The sequence below is a fragment of the Mobula hypostoma genome, chromosome 8, assembly GCF_963921235.1.
Source record: "Mobula hypostoma chromosome 8, sMobHyp1.1, whole genome shotgun sequence".
In the NCBI taxonomy this organism is placed as follows: Eukaryota; Metazoa; Chordata; class Chondrichthyes; order Myliobatiformes; family Myliobatidae; genus Mobula; species Mobula hypostoma.
This window is the reverse complement of record NC_086104.1, coordinates 79,141,547-79,159,879: the sequence shown is the minus strand read 5'-3', so window position 1 is coordinate 79,159,879 and position 18,333 is coordinate 79,141,547. Positions and strand designations below refer to the sequence as shown.

General features: G+C 40.8%; 1 protein-coding gene across 9 annotated transcripts in view; it reads left to right on the top strand.

Annotated features, from left to right (window-relative positions):
• Positions 1 to 18,333, top strand: part of plcb4a (phospholipase C, beta 4a) — a 572,877-nt gene that overhangs the window by 73,909 nt on the left and 480,635 nt on the right. For 7 of the 9 annotated variants that reach the window (XM_063056175.1, XM_063056173.1, XM_063056183.1 and 4 more), the window contains exon 3: positions 702 to 822. The exons of 1 other annotated variant lie outside the window; for it this stretch is intronic. The gene's annotated coding sequence lies outside the window, so the exon portion shown is untranslated. The remainder of the gene's footprint in view (positions 1 to 701; positions 823 to 18,333) is intronic. One more of the 9 variants, XM_063056174.1, reaches the window with a different exon arrangement.

Sequence of the window (18,333 nt, the reverse complement as noted above, 5' to 3'; positions counted from 1 at the left end):
CTTAAGATGGACTACACAAACTTTCTTATATGAGGGGTGATTGAGTTTGTGACCTAAGGTAGAAGGAGTCAATTTTAGAAAACCTAGCACATTTATTTTTCCTACATTTACACACTTAGTCCAGTGGTCGTGGAGCATACGGATCCCTTCTTTGTAGAAGTCAGTGTCTTGGACCTCCAGAAGTGGTCCACAGCAGGGGTGATTGATAAGTTCGTGGCCTAAGGTAGAAGAAGATGAGTTATTAACTTCAAACTTTCTGCATTTTCACTCAGAGTTGAACTGCTCGTGCACGTAATGAGAGCACCTTCTACCTTAGGCCACGAACTTATCAATCACCCCTGATGTGGACCATTTTTACAAAGGGATCTGTATGCTCCACGACCATTGGACAAAGTGTGCGTACGAGGGAGGGGACTATGTTGGAAAATAAATGTGCTAGGTTTTATAAAATTGACTCCATCTACCTTAGGCCACAAACTTATCAATCACCCCTCGTACATATTGATGCTGTTCATTTTGTTAGGAAACTTACCTAACTGAAACATGATTTGAAGATCGCAGTTTAAAAAAAAGATATAATGTATTAGCCTTGCTATTGTGCATTGAATGCAAAACTAACAATTAACTTTCCTGTTTCCCCAACCTGCATCAGAGTCCCACTATTTTTCTTCATCTAACATATTTTTTTCCTGTTTGTGCAGTAGCCTCTCATGATGACCAAGCAGCTGTCATCTTCCCTAATTAGCTACTGAACACGGGAGACCTGAAAGCAGCATCTTGTGGACGAACATCTTGACTGAACAGGAACAGCCAGTTCAAGAGGTAAGAACTGACAAGTCATCTAACGCAGGATCGGAGGAATGAGGTAGCTTCAGGTGAGGAGATGCAAAGGGGAGTAGGTAAATGAAAGAAGGTGTATTTTTTTGCATGGGTTGTGCTACATGTAACTCTGATGCATAGATACAAAGGATTCCAATTTCAAGATGAGATCGAAGTTCTCAGTGATCTTGGGAAGATGCATCCATAGTTTCGGCACTTAGAAAAAAACTCGACCTTGGGCTCAGCATTGATGCCAACAGGGTCTCCGTTCTAATTCTTCTAGATCTAAGTGCTGCCTTTGACACAATTGCCCACAATGTTCTCCTGGTAGTTGCCTTAATTGATTTCATTCATATGTCTTGGAGAGAAAATTTTACATCTGTTTTGAAGACTATTTTGTAAGAGGTAAAATGTACCTTTTGCAGTTGCTCAGGGAAGTTGTCTTGGTCCCCTACTCTTCTCCTTTTTCGTTCTTCTCTTAGGAGACATCATTGGAGAGCATAAACTTTATTTTCAGTTATGTGGACGACACGTTATACTGTACACTCCATCGAGCCTGATGATGATAACACTTTATCTTTTCTGACTTCTAGTATAGCTGCAATAAACAAATAGATGAGCAAGAATTTCCAAAACTAAATCAAACTAAAACTAAAATACTTTTAGTTGGTCTCAAAGCCAAAAGAGATAAAACTCCTGATAAACTTGGGATAAAATCAAAGTAACAAGCCTGGGTGTTAGCCTTGATTCAGATTTAAATTTTAGATCCCACAGAAGGAAATTAGCCAGTGATATCTTACACTTAAGAAATACTGCATTTAGTTAGGTGAAGATGATGAGAGGCATTGATCATGTGGATAGCCAGAGGTTTTTTCCCAGGGCTGAAATGGTTACCATGAGGGGACATAGTTTTAAGGTGTTTGGAAATGGAAATTGAGGGGATGTCTGAGTTTTTCACATAGAGTGGTGGGTGCATGGAATCGACTGCCAGCGGTGGTGGTGGAAGTAGATATAATAGGATCTTTTAAGAGACTCTTAGATAGGTATACGGAGCTGAGAAAGATAAAGGGTTATGCGCTAGGGAAATTCTAGGCAGTCTCTAGAGTAGTTTACATGGTCAGCACAACATTGTGGGCTGAAGGGCCTGTAATGTGCTGTAAATTTCTATGTTCTCTGTTTCTGTTACGTAATGGTACTCAAAAACTAAATCACACCTTCATATTGAATAGACTAGATTAATGCAATGCACTTCTTACTGGTCTTCTGAAACAATCTATTGACAAACTTCAACTCATTCAGAGCTCTGCTGCTAGATTCTTAACTAAAACCAGGAGGAGGGAGCATATGACCCTGTGATTTCAGTCTATGAGGCCAATGTGAGAGCATCCTTCAAGAGAATGAACTCACCGAAAGCATTCGGCTCAGACAGGTTACCTGTCTGAGTACCAAAGACCTGTGCTGATCAACTGGCTGGAGTGTTCACTGAGGTCATTACCCTCTCACTTCTGCAGTCTGAGGTACCCACATGCTTCAGGCAGGTTTCAGTTATACTGGTGCCTGAGAAGAATATGGTAACCTGCCTCAATAACTATCATCCTGTAGCATTTATATCCACAGTGACGAAGTGTTTTGAGAGTTTGGTGGTGAAACATATCGACTTCTGCCTGAGAAGTGACTAGTGGGGTACCGCAAGGCTCAGTGCTGGGACCCTAGTTGTTTACAATATATATTAATGACTTAGACGAGGGAATTAAATGCAGCATCTCCAAGTTTGCGGATGACACGAAGCTGGGTGGCAGTGTTAGCTGTGAGGAGGATGCTAAGAGGATGCAGGGTGACTTGGATAGGTTGGGTGAGTGGGCAAATTCATGGCAGATGCAATTTAATGTGGATAAATGTGAGGCTATCCACTGTGGTGGCAAAAACAGGAAAACAAATTATTATCTGAATGGTGGCCGATTAGGAAAAGGGGAGGTGCAACGAGACCTGGGTGTCATTGTACGCCAGTCATTGAAAGTGGGCATGCAGGTTCAGCAGGCGGTGAAAAAGGCAAATGGTATGCTGGCATTCATAGCAAGAGGATTTGAGTACAGAAGCAGGGAGGTACTACTGCAGTTGTACAAGGCCTTGGTGAGACCATACCTGGAGTATTGTGTGCAGTTTTGGTCCCCTAATCTGAGGAAAGACATCCTTGCCATAGAGGGAGTACAAAGAAGTTTCACCAGATTGATTCCTGGGATGGCAGGACTTTCATATGATAAAGGACTGGATTGACTAGGCTTATACTCTCTGGAATTTAGAAGATTGAGGGGGGATCTTATTGAAACGTATAAAATTCTAAAGGGATTGGACTGGCTAGTTGCAAGAAGATTGTTCCAAATGTTGGGGATGTCCAGAACGAGGGGTCATAGTTTAAGGATAAAGGGGAATCCTTTTAGGACCGAGATGAGGAAAAACTTCTTATCGTAGAGAGTGGTGAATCTGTGGAATTCTCTGCCACAGGAAACAGTTGAGGCCAGTTCATTGGCTATATTTAAGAGGGAGTTAGATATGGCCCTTGTGGCTAAAGGGATCGGGGGTATGGAAAGAAGGCAGGTACAGGATTCTGAGTTGGGTGATCAGCCATGATCATACTGAATGGCGGTGCAGGCTCGAAGGGCTGAATGGCCTACTCCTGCACCTATTTTCTATGTTTCTAAGTAACTTGGATCCACTCCGATTTATCTACTGGCACAACAGGTCTGCTGCAAATGCCATTTCATTGGTTGTTCACTCAACCCTGAAAAGTCTGGGCAGCAACAATGCAAACAACACAATGCTCTTTATTGAATACAGCTTAATATTCAATACCATCATCCCCTCAAAACTAATCAATAAGCTTCAAGACCTTGAGCTCAGTAACTCTGTGGATTTGGATTGGTTTCCTCATTTGTAGACTCGAGTTCGTTAAGATTGGCAACAGCATCTCTTCCACAACTCTCCTTCAGCATAGCTGTACTACAAAGCTGTGTGCTTAGCCCACTGCTCTACTTGCTTTACGCTCATGACTGTGTGGCTCAGCATAGCTCCGATGCCATACTGAAGTTTGCTGACGACACCACTATCATATGCTGAATCAAAGGTGGTAATGAATCACCATGTAGGAGGGAGATTGAAAATCTGTCTGAGTGGTGCCACAACAACAACCTCTTATTCAATGTCAGCAAGACCAAGGAGCTGATTATAGACTTCAGGAGGAGGAAACCAGAGATCCATGAGGTCATCGAGGGATCAGAGGTGGAGAGGGTCAGCAACTTTAAATTCCTTGGTGTTATTTCAGGTGACCTGTCCTGGGGTCATGTAAGTGCAATTACAAAGAAAGCACAGCAGTGCCTCTACTTTGTTAGAACTTTGCGAAGATCCGGCATGACATTGAAACTTTGACAGACAAACTTCTATTGGTATGTGGTGGAGAGTATATAGACTGACTGCATTACAGCCTGAGATAGAAACACCAATGCCTTTGAATGGAAAATCCCACAAATAATGGTGGATTCGGCCCAGTCCATCATGGGTAAAGCCCTCCTACCATTGCGTGCATCTACACAGGAAAGCAACTCTCGCCACCCAAGTCATGCTCTCTTTGCTGCTGCCATCAGGAAGAAGGTAAAGGAGTATCAGGACCCATACCACTAGGTTCAGGAATAGTAATTACCCCTCAACCATCAGGCTCTTGAATCTGAAGGGATTCATTTGCCCCATCATTGAACTCTCCCAAAATCAACGGACTGACTTTCAAGCACACTTCATCACATATTCGTGATATTTATTGCTTATTCAATTATTATCACTATTCCTTTTTTCTTCCCTGATCTGCACAGTTCGCTGTCTTTGTAGACTGGAAGTCCAGCCTGTTGATGCAGACTTTCATTGACTTTATTATGGTTATTGGATTTATTGTGTATGCCTGCAATCAAATGAATCTCAGGGTTGTATATGGTGATGTATAGGTACTTTGATAATAAATTTACTTAAGTTCAAAGTAAAATTTATTATCAAAGTATATACATGTCATAATGTACAACCTTGAGATTCTTTTCTGCGGGCACACTTAACAAATCTGTAGAACAGTAACAGATAGTGAGATAGTGACTTAGACCTTTGAATATCACTCTCGTCCTAACTACTGTGCATCGGCTTCCTGTATCTTTTAAAATGGATTTTACACTTATTTTTAAAGCTCTCAGGGGTCTGGGACTGGTGTACATTGCAGAATCACTTTCATTTTATAATCCTGTAGAGCTCGCAGGTCGTCTTCCGCAATCACCCTCAGAAAATCAGCTTCTTTGAGCTATACTCCAAAAATGTGGAACTCAATATCTAAACCTATAAAGAATGCAGACTCGGTTGACACTATTAAATGTCAGCTCAGAACCGTGCTTTTAACTAACATCTTTTGTCTTTTATTTTCATGTTTGCACTTTATCCCATTGTGAAGCATTTTGAACTACATTTGTATGAAAAGTGCTCTATAAATAAGCTATTACTGTATTTTATTATTCTCAGCTCAAGGTATTTAAACCCGAGGTTTGGTCATAGCCAAGTGCACTCATTTTTCAATTGCTAGGAACTTTTGAACTATTCTAGTGATGGTTAGTATTGTGGCTTTCTGGAGATTTACATAAATATTGCTGTGTGGTCTAATTATTTAATGTCATTGTGTAGTGACTTTGGGATGATACAAGCTGTACATATTACTATTAGGACAATGTGTTCCCTGTTCATGTTCCATAGTCTTTCACTTCCTCTTTTAATTCAGCATAAGTCTGGTGTTTTTCATTTATTGATTTTTGTATGTTATGCCTGTTTGGAATGGCTATATCTAATAAGCAAGTTGTTCTTGTTTAGTGGTGTTTACTTTTTAGAATTGCATATACTTGTGTGGAGTGCTGGATCCTGTTTTCGTTGATGAAAATATATCCTTGGTTTTATCTGACTGTTGTCAGATAAAATCTGTTTTAATATCTATTATTCCCCTTCCTCCTCCTGCCCCAGATAATGTTAACCTAAGGGCATTCAAGTATACATGGTGTTTTCTAAAATTTGTTATTATTAAAAAGTTCTTATTTTTCTTGTAAATTTTCCAGATTCATTTTGGTCCTAGATATAATGCCAAAAGAATACATTCGTATTGGTATAGTGAAAGTATGTATTGGCTTTGATATGTTTTTACTATTGAGCTTGTTTGGCAGATTTTCTTAAGACTTGAAGTGAATTCTGTTGAATGTTTCCCCTTTATTGCGCTGTGATCTATTTTCTTTGCTTGTTGATATCCTGGATAGTTGTATTTTTCATATTTATCTATCGGTTGTATTGTATCCTGCTCTGTTTTATATTCTGCTAGCTGTATTGCACCTTTCTTTGTTTAATGTTCTGCACTTGTCCAAAGTTCATGTTTGAAAATAGTTCTACTATTTGATTTAAATGCTTTAGCTTTACTGATGGAGTGTATAATTTCAAATTGCCAGTGTATAGAAGGTGTGTCAGTATATAATTCATTTGAATCCCAAACATGAGAATATCTGCAGATGCTGGAAAACTAAAGTAACACACAAAATGCTGGAGGAACTTAGCAGGTCAGGCAGCCTCTATGGAAAAGAGTAAACAGTCGACGTTTCGGGCCGAGACCCTTCTTCAGGACTCACTGACATTTTGAGCCAAGTCCTTTCTTCAGGTCTGAAGAAGGGTCTTGACCTGAAACATCGGCTGTTTACTCTTTTCTATAGATGGTGCCTGACCTGCTGAATCCCTCCAACATTTTGTGCGTGTACTTGTATTTTGTTTGGTTGCCTCTGATTCGATTATTTTTGTCTGATTCAGTAAATTAGAGAGCAGGTTTAAAGCTAGACAAAACCCTTGTGGGCTTACAGAGTCATCCTAAAAAATGCTTCGGTGTACTTTGGTAATGGTGGTTGTTCTTTTATTATTACTATTGTTACTGTTGGTCTTTTGTTTGCTGTTGCTGTTTTTGGGACCTCAATGAGCACTAATAGCCAAATCTCCCTGCACAATAAGTAACTATTTTGAAAATCCAATCCATTGATTATAAAACACTTTAGACAGGATGCTCTGATGCCATATCATGGTGTAGTGTGGCATTGTACTTTAAAATTAACATTCAAATTGATTCTGATGACTAGCCAAGAAATGTAAAAATTATGTTCGTCAAATTAAGGAACATTCTATGTCTTATTTGCCCAAAATTCCAATCATTAATTCTCATAAGATTATTAAAGAATTTTGTGCCTGAGAGTCCCAATCTACTAAAATTATTTCCCTTCCACTCTATTATGCTTCAAAGAAGTGTCGTCGTTTTTCTGTATGATGCCTGCCAGCAAGAAATGCCTAATTTTACATTATCCCAAGTGTAGTAGAATAATGAACCTTACACTTAAATCATTCAAATCCATTGGGTGTATAGCTTTGGTACTGTTAGTCAAGTAGCCCCTTAACCAATCATTGCTAAGCAATTAAGCATTACTAATATAGAAGAGCATTAGTGGCTGTCCGTGTATCAACAGCTGCCATTCTCCTGTGTATAAAATAAAATAATTTACATGTAGTTTCCTCAGATAAACTCGAGCAGGTCGATGGGAGTAGGCAGTTCAAATGGTTTGGTGCTGACTAGATGGGCTGAAGGGCCTGTTTCAGTGCTGTACATTTCTATGACTGAGTCTATAACACGTTGAGTTCAAATGTAACTGCAGCGCAGGAGGATCAATCAAATGGCTTCTGAGCAAGAATTTGTATGTATGGCAAGATTGTATCATATGTGGGCAGGTAACACATTTAGAGTGCACTAGACAACGGGGTGACCCGTTGGGGCACCCTTTGAGAGAAGAGTAGTGCAGTCTGATGTGACCAGAATGAACATTAAATTTTCCTGATTGCTGTTGGTATCGCTTTGCTTTGGAAACTGAAGTAGAAAACCTCAGTTTATTAAAGAAGAACGACGTGTAGTAAAGCAAATATAGCTCCTCCTTGTTTAACGAAGGACACTTCTAATGGCATCATTTCTGGTTTATCTGCCACCCTTGTGCCTCTCGTTGTCATTCTGGAGACGTGCAGACCTTTCATTCCCTGTCTCTTCATCTCTTCCACTGTTTGTTGTTTGTCTCTGATCCTGGAGACGTGCATGCCTCTCCTCCTCTCTCTCTTCTCTCATCTTTTTTTGTCCTGACTCTTTGATCCTGGAGTTGTGCGGCCCTGGCCTCATCCGATTCTTGTTTTCTCCCTCTCCTTGCCGCTTCCCGACGACGTTTGGCGTCATCTCTTGACCATAATATCCCCCTTCCCTTTCCACGCAGCATAATTAGGCTGACCATTTTTTTTTACCCTAATGCTGGATAGAAGATACGAAGCAGTAACACCAAAGGATGCTGATTATTCTTGATGGTGTGGTTGGCGCTCTCCTAAATGGACGTGATATAGTCACCGCTGTCCTTTGACTGCAGCAAAGGGTTTTATGGGTGTCTCGAACTATGTCATTACAATAAAATGTAATTATCTCTTATTAATGGGTGACAGTTAGATCTGTCCCAATCCTGCACATGCTGATGGTGATTAGCAGAATGTGACCCCTCGAAATAGTGCTGCCTTGCCCTTTTGCTCCAGTTGGTGTCGCTACTGAGGCTGGCCATGTGCATGCATCAGGCTGTCATGTCCCAATTTCCATGATGGCGGATCGGCTCTCAGGTGAAAGGGAGCCTGTTGATTTTTGCAAATGTGCAATTTTATGCGAAGATATAACCCTGAACTTTGCCTGAATTCTGCAAGTTAGCACATTTTAATTCGATTTAGCCAAAAAAAGTGCCGCTGTAATGCATTGTTTGTGCTAATTGGAGGTCACAAACAGACAGACAGACAGAGCATGAGAGTTTTAGTAGTATATAGATTGCATAGCATTCATTCGGAGAACTTTATGCTTATTGGATCCTTCTGATAAAGGGCTTTCAGATTCCGTGAGTGAATGCATGAATATTGAGGTTGTTTCTATCACAATTTTCTGTCCAAAGACCTAAAGTTACAAAGTAACTTAAAATGTTTTCTCCTTCTGAACTGTAAAATTTTAGATACTTGTTTATGGAATGAAGATATTTTTTGAGAATTTATAAAGCTTGCAATGCGAAGAAACTGCTAGAGTTGGTATCAAATTTACTTGAGCATTCCTGATTGGCTGCTGAAACTTTGGGAGATACTGGCAGAAGCTTAATTTCCACTGACAGCTTGCCAAATGTTAGTTGGGAGAACTTGAGGCAATTCTCAGTCAGCGATTCTGTGTATTATTTCCAAATAAGTATAGAGCTCACTTCTATTTACTGGCTCTTCAATCCATCCAGGTTAGCTACGCTCCACCAGTATAAATTATAGTAGTTGCTTCTGCAAATGCAGTTTAAACATATCAGAAGGCAGGAAATAGCATGAAGAATCTGCAATTATTAAGCAATTTCCTCTCAACAGCTTCAATGATTTTCTCTGCTTCATTTAAGCATCATTTCTATCCTCTTTTGTTTTTTCTCTACCCTCTGTAGCATATCACCCGTGAATGCACCAATTTCATTTAGCACTTTATGGATCATGCTGTAGATTTTTTTTCTTTGTGATGAAGGCCCTTTCTACATTGGTCGATTATCATCTCAGCCAAGGGGGTCAGACGGATGTGATACGGAGTTGCTGTCATATAAAAAGTTAGTACTGTCTCTACTGCAAGGCAACCCAGAACTCAGAAACTGCAGTCTTCCTATTCAGCAAGTGAACTCAGCTAAGAATGCTGCCCACTTCATAATGCACAGTGATGGTGAGTGGTTTATTCAGTGGCGTAGTTTGAGGTTTCCCAAATTAGTCAGCAGGCCAGGAAGCATCGATGGAAAGGAATAAACAATCAATGTTTCAGACTGAGAACCTTCACCAGGACTGAAAAGAAAGGGGGAAGAAGACCAGAATGAGAAGGTGGCGGAGGGGAAGAAGCACAAGCTAGAAGGTGATAGGTATAGCCAGGCGGGTGGGAGGAGATAATAAAGTGAGAAACTGGGAGGTGATAGCCAGAAAACATAAAGGGTTGAAGAAGGAATCTGATAGGAGAGGAGAGTCAGCTATGGGAGAAAGGAAAGGAGGAGAGGCCTCAGTGGGGAAGTGACAGGCAGGTGAGAAGAGGTAAGAAGGAAGCCAGAATGGGGAATTGAAGATGAGTGAAGGGGGAGGGGAAAATTACTGGAAGTTAGAGAAATCTGTGTTCATGCCATCAGGTTGGAGGCTGCTCAAACGGAATATGAGGTGTTGTTCCTCCATCCTGGTATTCCATTTGGGTATCTTCCAACCTCATGGCATGAACATCGATTTCTGTAACTTTAGTAATTCTGTCATCCAAATCATATAATGTGAAATGCAGCGGTCCCAACACTGGCCCCTGCACAACACCACTAGTCACCAGCAGTCAAGCAAAAAAGCCCCTTTTATTCTCACCCTTTGCCTCCTGCCAGTCAGCGAATCTTCTATCCGTATTAGTATCTTTACTGTCATACCATGGGCTGTTATCTTGTTAAGTAGCCTTGTGTGCATCATCTTGTCAAATGCCTTCTGAAAATTCAAGTATAAACATAGAAAATAGGTGCAGGAGTAGGCCCTTCGGCCCTTCGAGCCTGCACTGCCATTAAGTATGATCATGGCTGATCATCCAACTCAGAACCCTGTACCTGCCTTCTCTCCATACCCCCTGATCCCTTTAGCCACAAGGGCCATATCTAACTCCCTCTTAAATATAGCCAATGAACTGGCCTCAGCTGTTTCCTGTGGCAGAGAATTCCACAGGTTCACCACTCTCTGTGCGAAGAAGTTTTTCCTCATCTTGGTCCTAAAAGGATTCTCCTTTATCCTCAAACTGTGACCCCTCGTTCTGGACTTCCCCAACATTGGGAACAATCTTCCTGCATCTGGCCTGTCCAATCCCTTTAGGATTTTATACATTTCAATAAGATCCCCCCTCAATCTTCTAAATTCCAGAGAGTATAAGCCTAGTTGATCCAGTCTTTCATCATATGAAAGTCCTGCCATCCCAGGAATCAATCTGGTGAAACTTCTTTGTATTCCCTCTATGGCAAGGATGTCTTTCCTCAGATTAGGGGACCAAAACTGCACACAATATTCCAGGTGTGGTCTCACCAAGACCTTGTACAACTGCAGTAGTACCTCCCTGCTCCTGTACTCGAATCCTCTTGCTATGAATGCCAGCATACCATTCGCCTTTTTCACCGCCTGCTGTACCTGCATGCCCACTTTCAATGACTGGTGTATAATGACACCCAGGTCTCGTTGCACCTCCCCTTTTCCTAATTGGCCACCATTCAGATAATCTGTTTTCCTGTTTTTGCCACCACAGTGGATAACCTCACATTTATCCACATTAAATTGCATCTGCCATGAATTTGCCCACTCACCCAACCTATCCAAGTCACCCTGCATCCTCTTAGCGTCCTCCTCACAGCTAACACTGCTGTCCAGCTTCGTGTGTTCTGCAAACTTAGAGATGCTGCATTTAATTCCCTCATCCAAGTCATTAATATATATTGTAAACAACTGGGGTCCCAGCACTGAGCCTTGCGGTACCCCACTAGACACTGCCTGCCATTCTGAAAAGGTCCCGTTTATTCCCACTCTTTGCTTCCTGTCTGCCAACCAATTCTCTATCCACATCAATACCTTACCCCCAATACCGTGTGCTTTAAGTTTGCACAGTAATCTCCTGTGTGGGACCTTGTCAAAAGCCTTTTGAAAATCCAAATATACCACATCCACTGGTTCTCCCCTATCCACTCTACTAGTTACATCCTCAAAAAATTCTATGAGATTCGTCAGACATGATTTTCCTTTCACAAATCCATGCTGACTTTGTCCGATGATTTCATCGCTTTCCAAATGTGCTGTTTTCACATCTTTGATAACTGACTCCAGCAGTTTCCCCACCACCGATGTTAGGCTAACCGGTCTATAATTCCCCGGTTTCTCTCTCCCTCCTTTTTTAAAAAGCTGGGTTACATTAGCCACCCTCCAACCCTGAGGAACTAGACCAGAATCGAAAGAGTTTTGAAAAATTATCACTAATGCATCCACTATTTCTTGGGCTACTTCCTTAAGCTCTCTGGGATGCAGACCATCTGGCCCTGGGGATTTATCCGCCTTTAATCCCTTCAATTTACCTAACACCACTTCCCTACTAACATGTATTTCGCTCAGTTCCTCCATCTCACTAGACTCTCTGTCCCCTACTATTTAAACATCCATTGGCTCTCCTTTGTCTATCCTGCTTGTTATTTTCTCAAAGAATTCCAACAGATTTGTCAGGCAAGATTTCCCTTTTAGGAAACCATGCTGACTTTGGCCTATTTTGTCATTCAAAGGTTCATTTATTATTGAAATATATTACACTAAAATTCTTCTCTGGATAGCCATGAAATCAAGAACGAAAAGAAAGGCAGCGTGATCGTCAACCCCAAATCCTGCCTCCCTGCAAAAAAAAACAAACAAAAACAGACCAGGCATGTCCACCCCCAAATCCCTCCTCCCACCCTACCCCGCACAAAAAAAAAACAAAGATCGGGCAAGAAACATAGAATTAAAAGAATTATAAAACGGGAAAAAAGTCTGTAGTCCAAGTCCTCATCCAAAATGTATAAAAATCTGGGCAACACTGTCCGGGCAGAGTGGCAGGCTCTCCCCTCTCCAGTACAGAGCGATCAAAAGGCGGGCAGCTGGCACTCACCCTCCGCACTCGCTTCGATGCTTCAATCTCACTTGTCGCTTAAATCGATATAATGGAGTCAAACATTGGCTTGCACCGCGTCCCATAGCCTGACCGCTACAAGATTCACGCACGCTGGCTCAGTCTCACGGAATGTTCTTGGAAACTGCCGAGTCCTGAAGCACCCGTACGGTCTCCAAACTTCCGCACTTGCCTTGATGTTTCAGTCTCCTTCATTGCTTTAATCTGCGAACAATTGAAGTTTTTATCATGGGCGCTCAAGTACCCCAAAACCTCGTTCTTACTGATAGACTCCAACATTTTCCCAAACACTGCAATCAGGTTAACTGGCTGATAATTATGGTCATTCTCATTGTGGTTTTCTGTTTGGTGTCTTCTACAGGTTTGGAAATTGTGATTTTGAAAGAAGACTAAATTGTCAAGATGCACTTTGAGCAACAGTATTAGTCTTTGTGAGAAATCATGTTATATTTCTAGTCTGAATAGATATATTTCATTTGCTTTCTGTCCTGAAGACAGCTACACATTATACCCATTACATTAGCATATTAAAAACTAGAGCTGGAAGATGCAATAATACAGGACTGGCTTTATACATCTCATAAATTGGATGCAGGAATCTTCTGTAGTACATTGCAAAGAGCTCCAGGTCATGATGTGAAATGTTTGCACATGTCCAGTATTAAATGGCTAGCTGATAACTGGGATTTTGCTGTTTCTGCAGAATATTGCGTATGCATTACTTATGTCCAGCCTCGCCATTCTGAAGCAGTTTTTTTTCCCCAATTCAATTGGGCATATTATTTTTCATTAAGGAGGATGGCAATGGTGAACATTGACTCACCCTTTTTAATGGAGAATGATTCATTAATTTCCATTATTGCATTCACTAGATTGCTGACTTGGACTATACCTCTTAGATAAACTATAAGAATTGCCCACACATTGCCTATTTTTGTCAGTTTGACTAAAATCGAATGAAACCTTGCAATCTTTATTAAACATAGTATTTGTGTGTTTTCTCTTGAGAGATACTTTTTGACACTGCATTGTGCTGTAAACTGCTGAGAAACTGTAGCTTTAGGCTTTCTGATTAATTTTCAGTTCTCCCAAGGTAATAAATATAAGTGCTAAACCAATGTGAAGAAACAGTTGTAATAACAAAATTCACAGTACCGGAATCCTCTTGTTCATGAAATGAATGTTCTAAACTGCACTGAGCATATATTTGTCCAGAACTGGAAGATACATTGATCTAATTGTTTCTATCACCTCCTGCTTACAGAAACAGCGAATAACACCCAGTGCAAAACCATCCCCCTAAATATTTTATATCATTCTTCCTCATTTATTTTTATCAGTCTCACCTATCTTTAAGAACCAATAAATGTTATAAATATTTAATTTCTCTCGCATGACTTGCATGTTCAATCTCTGAAAGCTTCAAGTGGTAATTTGCCAGCAGTTGCCTTACATCATGGATCAACATATGAAATGCATTTTCACCCTGTTAATGGACTACCAGGCAGCACTGGAAATGCAGTGTTAGTCTGAAGCATTAATCGCTTGATAAGCTGTCACTATTCATGCATAATGGAAATGGAGAAAAATAAATATGCTGCAGTTTAAAATTGTGTATTTATTTCAATTGTTATCATCAAGGGAACACTGCAATTCGCAGCCCAGTAAGGAGCCATTTTACATTTTCATATCTGTACAAGCCTGTTACTAAAGCAGTACTAAACTCATCCTGCTAGTCCTGTTCTATTCTCACAGTTTTGCTTGATACTGTTTTCTTGTCAAGCTATGTCAATTACTTACTGTCAAGAGGATGGACAGGTCAGAAAAGCCTTGGGTGCATAACATCTCAATTGATTATTATGTTGGATGTAGAGGCAATATTATTGATGATCCTGCCTGTCACAGTAGAGGTGCAGTACAGCCAGGGTTCATGCATCTCGTTTTTATAGCGATAGATGTATCATTACATGTGCAGGAATTCTAGCTAATGACAAATTCATTCTTCACTGATGGTTATAAAAGTTGAGCATGTGGCAACACTGCCTACGAAAAACTTGCTGAAGAAGTAAAGTTTTCTGAGTGAAGTATGAGATGGTGTTTGGGTTCTGGATGTTTTTCTTGCAACATGTGAAACTTCAGTACAGGAATAGGAGGACTGGAATGGTTCATAAATCTCGTAAGAGATTTTTAAATTCAATTTGAGGATGTGGCCTGAGTTGGTAAATATTGGCAATATTAGTTGTGTTGGACTGTTGTAGTCCTTGTGAGCGCATCTCACAGGACAACAGACCAAGAAGGGCTTTATGATGCCCAAAGGTAAGCTACTCAGCACAGGATTCTAACCCCTGAGCGGCTGTCACAATGTGGTTTGTTCATTTGAATGTCCAGTTGATGAGCTGTAGGATGTTTGTGAAGGTGACATAGTGCCACACGTGAGGCTGCTTAACAAACTACGAGCCCATGATACTACAGGAAAGACTCTGGCATGGATAAAGCAGTGCAAAGAGTGGGAATAAAGGGAGCCTTTTCTGGTCGGCTGCCAATGACCAGTGGTGTTCCACATGGCTCTGTGTTTGGACCAATTCTTTTTACATTGTATGTCAATAGTTTGGATGATGGAATTCATGGTGATGTTTCAAAAGTTTACAGACAATATACGATGGGTGAAGAGGCAGGTAGTTTTGAGGAAGTAGAGAGGTTGCAGAAGAACTTGGACAGATGAGGGGAATGGCCAGAGAAATGGCAGATGGAATACAGTGTCAGGAAATGTATGCTCATGCACTTTGGTGGAAGAAATGAAAGGGTTGACTATTTTTTTTAAATGGAGAGAAAATACAAAAAAAAACTGGAGTGCAAAGGGACTTGGGAGTCCTTGTGCATGATTCCTTAAAGGTTAATTTGCAGGTCGAGTCTGTGGTAAGGAAGGCATGTACAATGTTAGCATTCATTTCAAGAGGTTTAAAATATAAAAGCAAGGATGTAATGTTGAAATTTTAAAGCACTGGTGAAGCCTCACTTGGATTATTGTGAGAAGGTTTGAGTCCTTAGAAAGGATGTGCTGACACTGGAGAAGGTTCAAAGGACATTCATGAAAATAATTTCAGGATTGAATGACTTGTCACAAAGAGTGTCTGATTACCTTGGGCCTGTATTCACTGGAATTCAGAAGAATGCTGGGTGACCTCATTGAAACCTATTGAATGGTGAAAGGCCTTGATAGAGTGGATATGGAGAGAATATTTACTATGGTGGGAGAGTCTTAAGATCAGAGAGCACAGCCTTAGAATAGTGGGGCTTCCTTTTAGAATGGAGATGAGGTGGAAGTTCTTTAGCCAGAGTGGTGAATCTATAGAATTCTTTGCAGCAGGTAGATGTGGAGGCCAAGTCTTTATGAGATTGATAAATTCTAGATTGGTCAGGGCATGAAGGGATACAGTGAAAAGGCAGGAGATTGAGACTGAGAGAAAACTTGGATCAGCCATGATGCAGTGGCAGAACAGACTTGATGAACCAAATGGCCTAATTCTGTTCTTGTGTCTTGTGATCTTATGGGGTTTTATGACGATGATTGAATGTTCAGTAAAGATGGTTAGACATCTTGCTGGAGGTGATCGTTGCCTGATACTTAGAAACAAATATTTTCTGCTCATCAGAATCAGGTTTAATATCACCAGCATGTATCGTGAAATTTGTTAACTTGCGGGAGCAGTACAATGCAATTCATGATAAATATAGAAAAAAACTGATGTGTGTGTGTGTATATAGTGTGTATATGTGTGTGTGTGTATTAACTAGTTAAGTTAAAATAAATAAAGCAAAAATAGAAATAACAGGTGTTGTATTCATGGGTTCAGTGTCCATCGTAGAAATGGTATGGCAGAGGGGAAGAAGCTGTTCCAGAATCATTGTGTGTGCCTTCAGGCTCCTGTACCTCCTTCCTGGTAGTAACAATGAGAAGAGGTGATGGGGGTTCTTAATGCTGGACAGTGCCTTTCTGAGGCATTACTCCTCGAAGATGTCTTGGATGCTACAGAGGCATGATGCAGCTGACCAATTTTACAACTTTCTGTAGCTTGCTTCGATTATGTGCAGCTGTCTCCCCTCCCCATACCATGCGGTGACACAGCCTGTCAGATTGCTCTCTACGGTACATCTGTATAAGTTTTTGAGTGTTTTAGGTGATAAACCAAATCTCCCTAAACTTTCAATGAAATATAGCTGTTGTCTTGCCGCCTTTACAGCTGCATCAGTATGTTGGGACCAGGTTAGATCCTCCGATCTTGAGACCCAGGAAATTGACTTCTGAACCCTCTGTGAGGATTGGTTTGTTTCGCTTCGCCTTACCGTTATCACCTCAAGCCTGAATGTAATCCATATTTTGCCAGATTTTGGTGTAAATTTCTTCATAATTTAATAAGTTGTGAATGGGATTGAGCATTGTGTAATCATCAGTGGAAACTCCTTCACCTTTTCGTGATGATTTCAATGGCATGACCAGGAGATGCTTTTCTGAAGTTTTTGCAACACTTCTGGAACTGAGGTGATTGATCTCCCCTGTCTTTTGTTATGAATGACTCCAGTTTGTAGAAAGGCTTTTCCTTCATTCTATCACCTTCAGTTTTACCTGGGCTGTTTGTTACTACCTTCAGTTGTATGCTGTCTTGAGGGGACGGTCCATTTCATCCCTGCCCTGGATCGAGACTGTGGGGAGATGGAGGTTTAACAGATCAATAAAACCGAGCATCAGTGAAGAGGGTGGAATAAAAGTGTCAGGTTAGCTCTGTTAATTACACCTTCAATCACTTTGCTAAAGAGATGTTGGTTAGCCAGATTGAATCTATCTTGGATTTTGTGAGGGAAATGTATCTGGACAATTTTCCACTTTGTAGGTTTAACTGCAGTGTCATAGAGCAGTGTCATTTAACAATTGTGACAACTTGGCAACAGGTGAAGTTAGTTCTGCACTCTTAAGTCTTCAAATCCTCTCATTGAAGTATGTCTTCTTTCTTCACTTAACTGCATTTTTCCATTCTTTAAAATAGTACAGAGGATAGCATTGCTTGAAAACTGACTGCTTTGATGCTCAGGCCGTAGGATCATCTACTCAGCAATTCTGTTTGAAGATTGTTGCAAGTGCTTCCGGCTTGACTCTTGCTCTCTGTTGGTGTTGAGGATGCTCTCAAGTTACCTTGTGTTGGTTTATTCAGTTCTGAATAGTGATGGGTGTGAGACTGTGGGATTGTACAGCTCTATTAAAAGAGATTTTATTTCTCTCTCCGCTTGTGTATTGTTCAATGTTACAGATTGATTTGGTGCTGCTCCAGGAATCCCCTTGTGCATACTTCATCTGACATGGTGGTCATGGTAGAATGATGAGTTTTCTAATTATGGCTCAGAGAAGTCATGAATATGCTGCACAACATGATATACAAGGCTCTGTATAAAGACTGGGTTTTCAATACAGAATGAGGCTATTTTATCCTTAACAGGTGTTGACCCTCCCTTATTTCCAGGTGCACCTGCCCTGCAGTGTATTACCTGTAGCATGGCTCTTGAACTTGTTTTTTGATTCAGCAGTCACTTTCCCACAATAAAAAAGGTTGCCAATTAACCTTTCTCTTTGGGATATGGGAGGTAGCTGGAGTACTGGATAGTAAGCAATGCAGTTACAGGAAGATTATTCAGAGTTCACACTGACC